The sequence below is a fragment of the Rhinoraja longicauda genome, chromosome 14 (assembly GCF_053455715.1).
Source record: "Rhinoraja longicauda isolate Sanriku21f chromosome 14, sRhiLon1.1, whole genome shotgun sequence".
NCBI classification, from domain to species: domain Eukaryota; kingdom Metazoa; phylum Chordata; class Chondrichthyes; order Rajiformes; family Arhynchobatidae; genus Rhinoraja; species Rhinoraja longicauda.
This window is the reverse complement of record NC_135966.1, coordinates 27,259,123-27,273,377: the sequence shown is the minus strand read 5'-3', so window position 1 is coordinate 27,273,377 and position 14,255 is coordinate 27,259,123.

Sequence of the window (14,255 nt, the reverse complement as noted above, 5' to 3'; positions counted from 1 at the left end):
CTCTCCCCGGAAAGTGTGTGTAGGACACCTGGGCTTATTGAAATTTTAAGTAGCAGGTTACACAATAAAAAAACATCCTCAGCACATGGCAAAGTGAGCTATTAAGCCACCTCTCTGACTGCCAAGGGCCTTGCTATGTGATGGAGCATACTTATAATGTGTGCTCATATTGTTCCATCTGCTCCTTCTAAAAGTAGCTGTTTCTCTAGCAACCAGGAAATGAACCATTCCCCACAAAGCCAAGTCACGCCACCATTAAGGTCACAGGTTAATATTTTCCTCTGAAATTCATAGCAATTGGGCAGAGAAAAGAGGGATTTGCACAAACGGATTGATGATGAAGGAATAACTCATTTATGTGATTGCAGGGGGTTGTTTAGAGGTCCATATCAAGCTCCAGTGTGTTGAGATCCATTGCCAAATGAATGAAAGTGAGTGCATGTCTAAACTTCATGTCCTGTGGAACCCCATGCAATTCTTCTACTCCTTCATTTTTAGCTGTTAGCCAATGGCTGCTTACACACAGGAGTGGCAGTTCCATTGTACTGGACATATTGACATATTTGGCAAAGCTTTCGCGATAATTACATGTCTTAGCCCTTGTTACCATAACTAATTCTGACCAAGAGTTCAATATTCCCTTTCCCTTTCCAGTTCTATCCTCAACATAATTCCATAAAGTTTTTCATCAGTGCCCTTCTGCCTGCATCTAAACCTCTTTGCTTTGAAATAAATTGTCCACAAATGGTTCCAAACCTGGTAACAGTATTATTCACAGACAACAGGCACAACACTGGAGGACACAAAGTGCTGGAGTAACTCAGCAGGACAGGCAGCATCTCTGGAGAACATGGAGAGATAATATTTTGGGTCGAAACACTTCTTCAGACTGATTGTTGGGGGAAAGAAGAAAGCTGGAAAAAGGGAGCAGGCCGAGGCGTGGCAGGTAATAGGTGGACATGGGGTGGGGGGGAGGATTGAAAGGTAGATAGTTGGAACAAAGGGTAGAGATAAGAACAGAAGGTATGAGATGGGTTGTGGATTGAGAATCCAGAGGGAGGAAAGTAGCAGATGGTGTGGAATGAATGAATGAATGAATGAATGAATGAATGAATGAATGAATGAATGAATGAGGAGGGGTGAAGTAGATAGAAGTTCATGTGAGACACAGGGTAGGGGAGAGGGGTGGTTAGTTCAAGATGACCTAAAATTGGAGAATTCAATGTTCATATCGTTAAGGTTGTAGGCTACCCAAGCGGATTATGAGGTGCTGTTCGTCCAGTTGTGTATGGTTTCGCTCTAGTCATGGGGGAAGTGGAGTTAGAATGTTAGCAACCGGGACCTCCAGTAAGCCTTAGTATACCGAGAGCAGGTGTTCAGTGAAATGGTGGCCAAGTCTATGCTTAGTCTCGCTGATGTACAGGGGGCTATATCGGGAACACTGGATGCAGTAGATGAAGTTGGACGAGGAGGACATGAACCTCTGTCTCACCTGGAAGGACTTCTGAGATCCCTGGAAGGAAGCTAGGGAGGAGGGATAGGGACAGGTGTTTTATCTCCTGCGGTTGCAGGGACAAGTACCTGGGGATGGGGTGGTATGGGTGGGAAGGGATGAGTGAACTAAGGAGTTGCAGAGGGAGTGGTCTCTGTGGAAGACGGAAAGGGATGGAGATGGTAAGATGTGGCTAGTGATGCGATCCCGTTGGTGGTCACGGAAATGTCGGAGGATAACATGTTGGATGCGGAGGCTGGTGGGGTGAAATGTGAGGACCAGGGGAACTCTATCCTTGTTCCATTAGGGGGAAGGGGGAGCAAGAGCAGAACTATGGGACACAGAGGAGATGCGGTTAAGGGATCCATCTATGACATAAGAGGGGAAACCACATTTATTAATGAAAGAGGACATCACAATGTCCTAGAATGGAAAGTCTCAACTTGGGAGCAGATGTGGCAGAGTCATATCATATCATATCATATATATACAGCGCGGAAACAGGTCTTTTCGGCCCACCAAGTCCGCGCAGCCCAGCGATCCCCGCACATTAACACTATCCTACACACACTAGGGACAATTTTTTACATTTTACCCAGTCAAATTAACCTACATACCTGTACGTCTTTGGAGTCGGAGGAATTGAGAGTAGGGAATAGTGTTTTTGCAAGAGGAGGGGTGGGAGAAAGTGTAGTCCAAAATACAGAGATAGTAGGTTTCTAGTAGGCGTCTGTCAATAGTCTGTCCCTGAGATGGAGACAGAGAGATCAAGAAAGGGGAAAGAGGTGCCCCAACTAGACTTGCACCTACTTCTCCCCTCCTGCTAGTTTGGCTTCACAATCCATAACTCTTCAAACCTGTCTCACATCTTCTCCTCTTATTTCTGCCCTTTGTTCCATCCATCTTAGTTTTAGTTTAGTTAAAAGATACAGTGCAGAAACAGGCCCTTCAGTCCACCAAGCCCTCACTGACCAGCAATTCCCATTACATTAGCACACAATACATACAAGGGACAATTTACAATTACCAAGGCCAATTAACCTACAAAACTGTAAAGCTTTGATGTCTGGGAGGAAATCGGAGCAGCTGGGGAAAACCCAGGGACCCAGGGAGAAACTGCAAACTCCGTACAGACAGCACCCATGGTCAGGATCAAATCCAGGTCTCTCGTGCTGAAAGGCAGCAACTCTACAGCTGCGCCAACATGACAACCCTGCCTATCAAAAATCCCCCTCAACTTAGTCCACTTATAACCTCCCACACTTTGTTCTGCCTCTCCCCTTTTCCAGCTTTCTTCACCCTCCCTACTGTCAGTCTGAAGAAAGGTCTTGTCCAGAAACATCACCCATCCATATTCTCCAGAGATACTGCCTGACCTGCTGAGTTACTCCAGCATTTTGCGCCCTTTTGTGTATTAACCAGCAGCTGCAGTCCTTTGTTTCGACACACAAAACATTAGGATTGGCAGCACTTGTTCCTAAATAGTATCAATGGCATTTGAAAATCAAACTGGTGCACACATCACGCCTGGATGCCATTTTGGTGAAAGCGTTAAGCATTAGCATACACGCAGTTAACATCTGCAGGGGAATGTAGAGCCAGTAGGTTGTGCTGCCAATCAGCGGGCAATGCTGAGTTAGTGCCAAGGCTGCCACTTTGAAACTCAATGTTCCAGCTGCCACCTTTCCTAACCTCACACATCTGAACATGCGTCTGGTAGAAGTAAAGCTCAAGTGCTATTTAGCGATATTATCAACTAATTTACAATTGACTTCATGTCTGATTTTCTCTTGTTGATGAGTGATTTTATAAGTGTTTGATGCTTTCCATAGTTGCTTAAATTTGCACAGACAACTGTTGTGGAGTGAGGCTGTCTGCAGGAGGCCTTGCAAGTACAGGCTGTTTAGGGAACCATTTTCCTCCTTAACCCTCACTGAGAAGTAACGTGTGAGCTGGCTGTGTGTCCATGACCTTAGCCTCACAGAAACTTCCCATCTGCGGTAAGCACAAAGCACGACAAAAAACTGCATTCCCATTGCCTGTAAAGGGTGGTGTGCTTATACTATCATAATAAGCACTTGCACGTTTACTTATTTCTGTCCGGCAACATCACAGTCTGGTTTGGGAACAGCTCTTCCCAGGACAGGAAGGCCCTGCAGAGAGTTGTGCGTTCAGCAGAACGCACCATGGGAACTACACTCGCCCCCCTGCAGGACCTATACATCAGGAGGTGCAGATCAAGAACAGGCAAGATTGTGAGGGACCCCTGCCACCCCAGCAACGGACTGTTCCAGCTGCTACGGTCAGGCAAACGCCTCCGCTGTCATGCTGTGAAAACGAAGAGGATGAGACGGAGTTTCTTCCCACAGGCCATCAGGACTGTTAACTATTATAACTCCAGGGACAAAATTTTCTTTTCTGTATTAATTTAAATTTATATGCTGTAATTATAACTTTTTTTTGCACAATCCGCAGGCATTGCCACTTTCATTTCACTGCACATCGTGTATGTGTATGTGACAAATAAACTTGACTTGACTTGACTTATTTTCTTGCTGAAACATGCAATCTTTTTGACCGGCACTTCTTGTAGAGCTGTAAGTTTCTCCACACTGCAGTGTGCCCTGACTGCATGTACTGAATATTGACTCTGCCAGGAGAGATTCCACTCCCTTGGCTTTCAACTGGTGCGCTGTCATAAAAAAATGGGTCATTCATTCCCAATATCCTGGCAGCAGCCATATTGTCTTCAAACATGGGAGTCCACAGTGACATAGTGGCAAACCAAAAGGTGATACAAGGTGGCATGGCCCATTTGTCACAGCATGGCTAATTGCTGACAATATGGCTCATGTTTCTGGTGTGTGTGAGCCTCATTATGTGCACCGACTCACATTAATGGATCTGAGTAGTAGCTCTGTCTCAGCAAGCTATCAGAGCAAACCCTGCAGAACCATCAGAGTATAGATGGTCCGATGCAGATATAATTCCCAAAACAAATTTATAGACAAAATAATGCCATATTCCATATGGGGTAATTACTTCCCACTGTGCATTCCTCTAACATTGAGCTACATTTGCTCCTCTCAGAAGGGGGTAGATAGCTGGTAGAAAGCTGTTAAATTTCCATCAAAGTGATGTACATGTTGTACGGTTGGAGTCTGGGTGACTAGGTTTTAGCAGACAGCAAGGGAGTTGTTGGAGTGGCGGGTGGTGACATGAATACTGTTCTGTTATCTGCAGATGGAGCAGTAGAATCATACTCCACCTAAAACACTGACATCCCTGGTGAAGGCCCTCAGCTATTGTAGTCATCTTACATTTTGAACACACCTTAAAACTCTCTGGTCATTGGCCTTTCTTAAATGTTGTCTGTCAGTAATGCAACTCTCGAAGGGCGATGTGTTCTTTCGTGTTTCAGAGTCCAAATTCAAGTGATAAATTAGCGCTTCATGTATGTGATATCATGCTTATCATTTCTATCTGAAGCTGTTACTGTAAAGATAACTTATCTTCTATTGGTATAGTAGAGATGGAAGTTAAAGAATACCATAAATGTCATTAATTAACTCAAGTATCTTATGGCTTGATCATGGTGCATTCAGACTATTCAGGTTAACACTTTAGTGACCAGTACCCAGTTGATATTTATCAGTTAAAGGCTGGACAGTGGCGCAGTTGTTAGAGCTGCTGCCTCACATCATCAGAGACCCAAGTTCGATCCCGAACTTAGGTGCTATATCGTTCTCCCTGTAACCACATGGATTTCTTCCGGGAGATCTGGTTTCTTCCCGCATCCCAAAGACGTGCAGGTTTGTAGGATAATTGACCCCTGTAAAATGCCCCCAGTGTATAGGGAGTGGGTGAGAAAGTGGGAAAACATAGAACTGGTGTGAACAGGTAATCAGTGGTCGGTGTGGACTTGGTGGGCCTAAGCGCCTGTTTCCATGCTGTATCTCTAAACTAAACTAAAACTAAGATAGTGTTGAATTCTGAGGAGAGCTTTCAATTTCTACCAGCCAGAATAACACCCTTCCACTACAACCCCATGTCTTCTATGGGTAAATGACTTTTATAGACAATAGACAATAGACAATAGGTGCAGGAGTAGGCCATTCAGCCCTTCGAGCCAGCACCGCCATTCAATGCGATCATGGCTGATCACTCTCAATCAGTACCCCGTTCCTGCCTTTTGAATCTAAATGACCAAGTCACTGTGAATCTCATGCATGTTAATATTAAGGATCAGCTTACCATGAGGAACTTTATCAAATACTTTACTAAAATCTATTTAGACAACATACGCTGCCATCAATCATCGATCACCTTCATTACCTCCTCAAAAAATTCAATCAAGTTTGTAAGACAAGACCTGCAGCAGGCAAAGCTATGCTGACTGTTCCTAATTAGTACATTCCCTTCCAAATGTGAGTAGATCCTAATCCAAAGAATCCTCTCCAATAGTTTCCCTACCAGTGACATGAGTTTCACTAGCCTATAATTTCCTGGATTATCCCTTCTCTTTTTAAACAAAGGAACAAAGGAAAAGTACATTGGCTACTCTCCAATACTCAGGCACCTTGCCTGTGGCTGGAGAAGATACAAAGGTCGTCATCAATGCCGCTGCAATGTCCTCTCCTGTCTCTCTCTCAATAACCTGCGATATATCACATCATGTACTGGGGATTTGTCCATCTTAATGCTCTTCAAGAGCCTGAACACCAGCTCTTTGATCTCAATCTGCCCAAGCATATTAGTATTCCCCACACTGATCTCACTGTCCCCGTGTCCTTCTCCCTGGTGAAGGACATGTGCAAAATACTCACTTAGTACCTTGTTTCCATCCTCTGGCTCCAATATAATTCCCTCCTTTATCCTCCCTTCTCGTTGGTTACCCTCTCATTTTTAATGTACTGTATAAAAAGCCTTAGGAGTTTCTTTAATCTGACTTGCCAATAATATTTTGTGGCACCTTTTGCCCTCTAATTGCCTGCTTGAGTTATTTTCCACTTGCTTTATATTCCTCAAAGGCCCTGTCAGATTTAATCTTTCTAAACCTCCCTTAAATAAATGCCAGTCTGCAGACCAGAGATCTGGTTAATATTATCAGGTCATGAGGGTGAACCATTTGGTTCAAGTGGGTAAGTTTGAATACCACTGATCTGAAGATTAAAGGCACAATCTGCTTAATTTCTTCTTTTGCAGTAAACCTGAAATCCCAGGAGTCCATCTTGTGAACCTTAATTATATATCCTCTATCATGTCAAATCACCTATCCACTGCCTTGTCAGATCAAATTCCTCAACCCATACTCCATCACTTCTTACCCTAACTCTGTATTCATTCCCAACTATTATACAAAGTGAAAAGTGTATCTTCTTTTCAGAATACGCAACAAGAGAATTGTCACATTGAAGACACATTGCAAATAAATAGAACATTCAGGGACCTTATAAAAACAGATCACTTTTCACATTTGATTGTCGCTTTGACTTTTCACATTTGATTGTCGCTTTGAACATCTAGCAGAAGAAAAGTACATTTTATATTGGAGCATCAATATACTAAAACTCTCATTTGTTTGCTTGTTCCTGAACTACAGCCAAAACGGTACACGATAGCATGGCAATTTTAGGCCCACCTTGCTCACTGTCATCCCGTCGTCCTATGGCAGAAGTTTCATTGAAATCGGTGTTATATTTTTTATGTTATTCACATTTTAAAGTTTAAAAAACCACACATGCTCATTTGGGGCTCCGTTCTCTTATGTAAGATGGCCGCCGCATCTACGCGTGCGCAGAACAAACACGTCCGACTTCATGATTGGAAATTAGATTTACAAAGCCTTTGGCATGCTGAAAGGTACTGGGGGCCATATTACAATGTGGAAGTGGTATATTCCAATCCTCCCCATCCCACTTGAGCTTTCATGCAGCACTCTCATTTATATAATTTGGTAACACCAGATCTCTGTTCAAGTTACCAGAGTTTTTTCTTTTAAGTCCACCCCTAAACCTAAATGAATTAATGTGCTGCTCACATTGCTTAGTTTCTCATTCTATTTTCACTTTTAAATGTGTTTCTTTGAAAGCTCAGGCTTCTTTTCCTTTCTTTTGAAAGTTTGAGCCATCTCTGATCAGTGCCCTTTCCATATGTTCTTCCTCTATACCTTTATGGTATGTGCATATTACAGTATTTTTCTGAACTTCTCTAGGTTCTTTTTTGTCCCATCTTGTCTTGTTCCTTGTTCTCAGATATTTTTAAGTTTAAGTTCACTTTGTTCATATTAAATGTGATAATTTGACCTAATCACCTGTAGCATGAACTTCCACAATTTGCCACAACCACCACAATCCTGCAATTTGCTCTTATCTCTTGGTTCCCTTTAGGTGTAGAAATCTGCCCAATTGTTTTGAATGAACATAGAACATAGAACTGTACAGCTCAAGAACAGGCCCTTCAGCTCACAATGTCTGTGCCGATCATGATACCAAGACTAACTGTTATCCACCTGAACATAATCCATATACCTATCCAAAGGTCTCTCAAATGCCACTATCATATCTGCACCACCATCCCCAGCAATGTCTCCAACGCATCTCCTTTAATTTTTGCACCTCTGACTTTAAAGCGATCCCCTCTAGTCTTTGGTATTTCAAACCTGAGAAAAAGGTTCTGACTGTCTACCCTTTTAATGCTCCTTATAATTTGATATACTTCTATCAAGTCTCCTCTCACCCTCTGGCATTCCGGCAAAAAAAGACCAAGTATGTCCAACCTTGCCTTGTAGTTAGTGCTCCCTTATCCAGGCAGCATTCTGGTCAACCTCTTCTGCACCCTCTCCAAAGCCTCCACACCCTTCTTGTAATGGGGTGACCAGAATTGCACACAATACTCCAAATGTGACCTAACCAAAGTCTTACAGAGCTGCATCATGACTTCCTGACTCTTATATTTAATGTCCTGACCAAAGAAGGCGAGCATTCTATGTGCTTTCTTTGCCACACCATATATTTGTGTTACCACTTCTGGGACCTATAGACCAAGATCTGAAGTTCTATCCGCATATCAATGCTGTTAAAGGTCTTACCATCATCCGTATTACCTTCTCCGTGAATACCCAAGGATTGCATCATTTTCTGATTATAATAGAATAAAAGAACAATGCAGTTCAGATGGTCATTCAGTCCATCATGCCCATTCACATAAATCTGTAATTTTGTTACTTCCCCACAGTCTGCAAAATACCCCCATTTAAGTGTTCATTCAATTCCATTTAGAAAGTCAAGGTAGACTCTGCTCCTGGAAACCTTATCAGATTTCCCATTCCAAGAAATGTGCTCCTCTTAGTCTCAAGATTATCTGATTCAGTAGGAAATCACCTTGGCTCTGAGTTGTGGCCTTCTACCTTTGGAAACATATTCCCTTAATTATACTATTGAAACGCTTTATGAGGTTGATTATCTCCATCAAATCTCTCTTTAGCAATTTCTCTTTAAGGAGAACAATACAGGTTCTGCGCTTCTCCACTTGGTGTCCTTCAAGTAAATCTCCTCAGTCTGCCTGAATCTACCCGATCTCCCAGTTGCTAAACACTTTAATTCTCCTTCCCATTCCCACACAGACCTTTCTGTCCTAGGTCTCCTCCAGTGTCAGAGTGAGGCTAAATGCAAATTGGAGGAACAGCATCTCATATTTCGCTTGGGCAGCTTACAGCCCAGATATGAATATTGATTTTTCTAACTTCAGGCACTCCTCTCTCTCTATCCCTCCCCCACCCGAGTCACACTAGTTTCTCGTTTTCACCTAACAAATAGCTAACAATGACCTGTTTGCTTTATCGTTACTTTTTTGCATATCTTTCATTCATTGTTCTTTATCTCTCTACATCATCGTCTATATCTCTCGTTTCTCTTATCCCTAACCAGTCCGAAGGAGGGTCTCGACCCAAAACGTCACCCATTCCTTCTCTCCAGAGATGCTGCCTGTCCCACTGAGTTACTCCAGCTTTTTGTGTCTATCTTAGGTAAATCTCCTTTACATTTTTTTCTTGGTCTTCACTTCCTTCCTGAAGTGTGCAGAATCACGTATACTAGTGCGTCCCTGAGGCCTATGCAGTCCTTTAAAAATCTCTAATACAACTCTTTTACTTTTGTACTCTATGACCTTCATTATAAAGTCGAAGGTCGGTATTGACATTTTAATAGTTCCCAATTTGCTTGCTCACATTCAGATTTGGTCTTTATGTTTCTGAAGTCACTTTAACATTTTGACTTCCTCATATTCTCCTTAAATTTCTCTGCCAAATATATGCTAATTTCACCTAGTTCTTTACATCCTCTTTAGATTGGTTCTGAGTTTTGAAATTCCTTATATGTCAGAAAGAGCTGATCAAATCTTATGTGGTATCAATGCACACATTTCTGCAGTCTGAAAAAGAATTGCTCAACAATTTCCTCTGATTTCTGTTCCAATCCAGTTACATGGATTGTTACATAATTCACTCAGCCATTGTGCCTTCCATTTCAAAGGACGTCAATTTTGCTTACAAGTCTCTCAAGTGGTACTTTATCATGTGACTCTTGAAACACCATTGACCCAACATCAAATGCACTATTGTAATCATTTTTCTACAGAACTTCAACAAAACATTCACCCATAACAAATCCATTTTAATTTATATTTGCTGGTATTTATTAATCTTCTACAACCTCCCTTGCATGAACTGGATAAAGCTATCAATGGCCAGGCAGCCAAGATGTCTCCTGGACATCCTTAAGTGTGCAAACTGACAACTCTTGCTATACCTGCATTTTTTTTTTAATATCAAAAAATACTTTATTCCAGTAATAAATATTTACAAAAACATTTTCTTTTCCGAAACTCCATCCGACATTCCCGGAGGTTACACATTCAATGCAGATATTTATTGCCAGATTTACACAGAATCCCTTATTTGGAGGGGCGGCTCCACCACACCCTGCCCCCCATGTCCAGCAGCGGAAGGACCCTAGACTGTGGTCCTCCCCCACAGAGCCTTAGCATTGGTTACACCAAGCTTCAGTGCGTTCCTCAGCACGTACTCCTGCAGTCTGCAGCGGGCCAGTCGGCAACATTCCCCGACGGACAGCTCGCTCTGCTGGGAGGTCAACAAAGCTGAGGCAGACCAAAGAGCGTCTTTCACCGAGTTGATGACCTTCCAGCAGCACTCGATGTCAGTCTCTGAATGCGTCCCTGGGAACAGTCCGTATCTCCCTCAAGACATGTGTAATGGCAATGTTCCCATGCTGTATAAGAACAAGGGATAGTGCAGCGATTGCATCAACTACAGGCAACCTGTCCCTTTACCTCCCCCCTCAACTCCATCCAAGGACCCAAACAGTCCTTCCAGGTGAGACAAAGGTTCACCTGCACCTCCTCCAACCTCGTCTATTGCATCCGCTGCTCTAGATGTCAACTTATTTACATCGGCGAAACCAAGCGCAGGCTCGGCGATCGCTTCGCTCAACACCTGCGCTCGGTCCGCATTGACCAAACTGATCTCCCGGTGGCCGAGCACTTCAACTCCCCCTCCCATTCCCAGTCTGACCTTTCTGTCATGGGCCTCCTCCAGTGCCATAGTGAGGCCCACCGGAAATTGGAGGAACAGCACCTCATATTTCGCCTGGGCAGCTTGCAGCCCAGCGATATGAACATTGACTTCTCCAACTTTAGATAGTTCCTCTGTCCCTCTCTTCCCCTCCTCCTTCCCAGATCTCCCTCTATTTTCCTGTCTCCACCTATATCCTTCCTTTGTCCCGCCCCCCTGACATCAGTTTGAAGAAGGGTCTCGACCCGAAACGTCACCCATTCCTTCTCTCCCGAGATGCTGCCTGACCTGCTGAGTTACTCCAGCATTTTGTGAATAAATACCTTTGATTTGTACCAGCATCTGCAGTTAATTTCTTATACTTCTTAAACGACAGGGACATCTCACTTCTGAGTGTTACAGGAAAAGCCTTTGTCAGAGTGATCCTGCAAAGACAACAGACTGGCTAACAGGATCACCTCTAACAGATGGACAGATGCCAACACACACATAACAGTGTTATCACCACATATTAACATGTTACTTTATGTAGTTTCCTTAAATGTGAATGGAAGTAGGATTATTACATTTAAGAAAATTAGCAAACCATCTGCAAGAATTTCAATTCAGTCAGTTTAAATGTGGCTGTGTACTTAGTTTGCGTAATGCGCTCTGAAAACCTGTTCCAGGGCTCTCCATGTGCAGTAATGACAAAGGTCACGGAGTGCGTACGAGGATGACACCTCAAATTTTCTTATGATATAGAAGGAGGCCATTTGCTCCATCCAGTCTTCCTCAGATGACAAATTATAAAAAGGCCAATAAATGGCACACACTTGCATACCAAAGTGAGCCCTAGATAGAGAATAGAGACCTGCTGTGTTATTTATCACTTGTATTCTTTGCTGAGGTTTCCATCATTCTTTGAGTTGGTCCTCCTTTGAGTAGTTTCTTAGTGGCAGTGGCAGTTCAGGTGGCAGAGCGAAACTTAAGAAACTACTCAAAGGAGGACCAACTCCTTTTTGGAGGAAGGAGGAGGGGAAGAGAGGGACAGAGGTTCCTACCTGAGCAAATGTTTGGCATAGAATCCACCTAGAGGAGTTTTTTTTGAAGATTACAACAAAGTCGGATTTTTATGGAAACACATGTAATGTATACAGTAAATGCCAAGACCCTTATCAGCTTTAACGTACAGTGGGATCTTGTGGTCTATGTCCATAACACCCAGAAAGTGGCAGAACAAGCAGAGAGAGTGGGAAAGAGGGCATTTGATATTCTTGCCTACATTGGTCAGCACATTGGGTATAAGGGTAAGCAAGTCATGTTGCAGCTTTAAAGGACTTTGGTTAAGTTATATTTTAAATATTGTGTACATTTCTGGCCACCTCAATACAGGAAGGATGCGGAGGCTTTGGAGAGGGTGCAGAAGTTTACTGAATGCTGCCTAGATTAGATGGTTTTAGATATAAGTAGGGTCCCGACCCAAAACACCACCTGTCCATTCCCTCCTGAGATGATGACTGACCCTCTGAGTTACTGAGTGATTATAAAGTTGAATCCAAGTAAATAATCAACTCCTTAACTAACAGCCCTACTAAATCCCATTGTTCTGTCATGTTGCAATATCACAACTGGTTTATCAACTGCTTTCCAACGTTAGAGTTAATCATAATCTCCTGTATCTTGATAATAGTCTGGTAATGGGGACATAGTGCAAGGACACATGGAAGCCTCCCCTTTCCTTCAGATTTTCTCTACAAACGTAAAATGATATGTATTCTAGAAATATGAAATTAAAACAGAAAATACAATAACTGAGTGGGTATTAGCCATGCCTAACTTTTTTTATTCCATTCTGCTCAGTTGCCCTACATTGTCCAGTTCTTTAATGATTGCATGGGTGCTGTTTCCCCTCTCAATCTGAACTGGAAAATTTCATCAACTTTGTTTCCAATATACACTCTTAATTCACCATCACATCGCCCATCTCTAACAATATTCTTCTCTTTTTCAACTTAAGCATGTTCATTTTGGGGGAAAGGCTTAAAACCAATTTTCACTTTAAACCCCCAATGATTAGGAATGGATTATACTTCCAACCAGTCCATTCCCTTCCCGAATAATACAATTGGGCCTTGATTGTGTCCATTCCATTTTCCATATTCCAGTTCCCTTCATGACAGACTTCCACTGCCCACCAGTTTCCACATTCAATGGGTCATTTTCTGGCGGTCCTTTAATCTCCTTTTATCTCCAGCTTGATGCTACAATCAAACACATTACCATCTGTTGCGGCAACTTAGTCCTTCCCAATGACGTCCTTAAGCTTACCACTTTCACGAAAGGAATGGAGTGATAGTTCTTGACGCAAACAACAACAGAGAGATCTTCACGACGTTTCAGTTTAATTAGTCATTTATTGAAGTAGTGTTGCAAATAGATAGTATTTCTCTAGTCATAGATCTGGTAAGAATTTGTATCTTACCAGGTTCCGATCGTGTCTAACGCATAACGTTACTGCCTTCCCAATTATACTCATAATTCTGGCTCCTCCCCTTGCTCCTCCCAGTCCATATATGCACATATTCCCATATATATAAGCTTTGTATTCATCTCACGACAACTCCCTGATGTCCAAAAATAATACAGCAGGATACAAAATAATATAATATGCTAAGATAGCTAGTAAACACAAATGGCTCCTACACCATCCTTCTGTTTGAACAGTCAAAGGAGAGCATTCCCTGTACATCAGTCCAAGCACCTTCTTCCCTTTCCACACAATTGCAGAAAGTGCTAAATCTGTTTTTTTTCCTTCTGCCCTTTCCACTGTCCAGGGCTTCTAATACTGGCGATTGCAAATGCTGGAAATTAATATTTCAGTAATACTGACTTACACCCACTCTAAATCCATCCCTTGTTTGCTATTCCATTGTCATTATATTTTACTTTTCAACATATTTATTTATTGTTTAATCTTTGCCGTTTTCCTCACTGATAAGGATCTTCCCTTTTGCCCTTTCCTTCTCTCCCTGTTTCCTAGTTAAGTTTTGAAACCTCTGATTTGTTTCCAGTTCATATAAAAGATCATTAACCAGAAACATGAAAGAGTCATGACATTGTAACAGAATGAGAGGAGGCCATTCAGCCCATTGAGCCCAGGCCAGCACTCCACAAGAGCATTCTCGTAAGTCC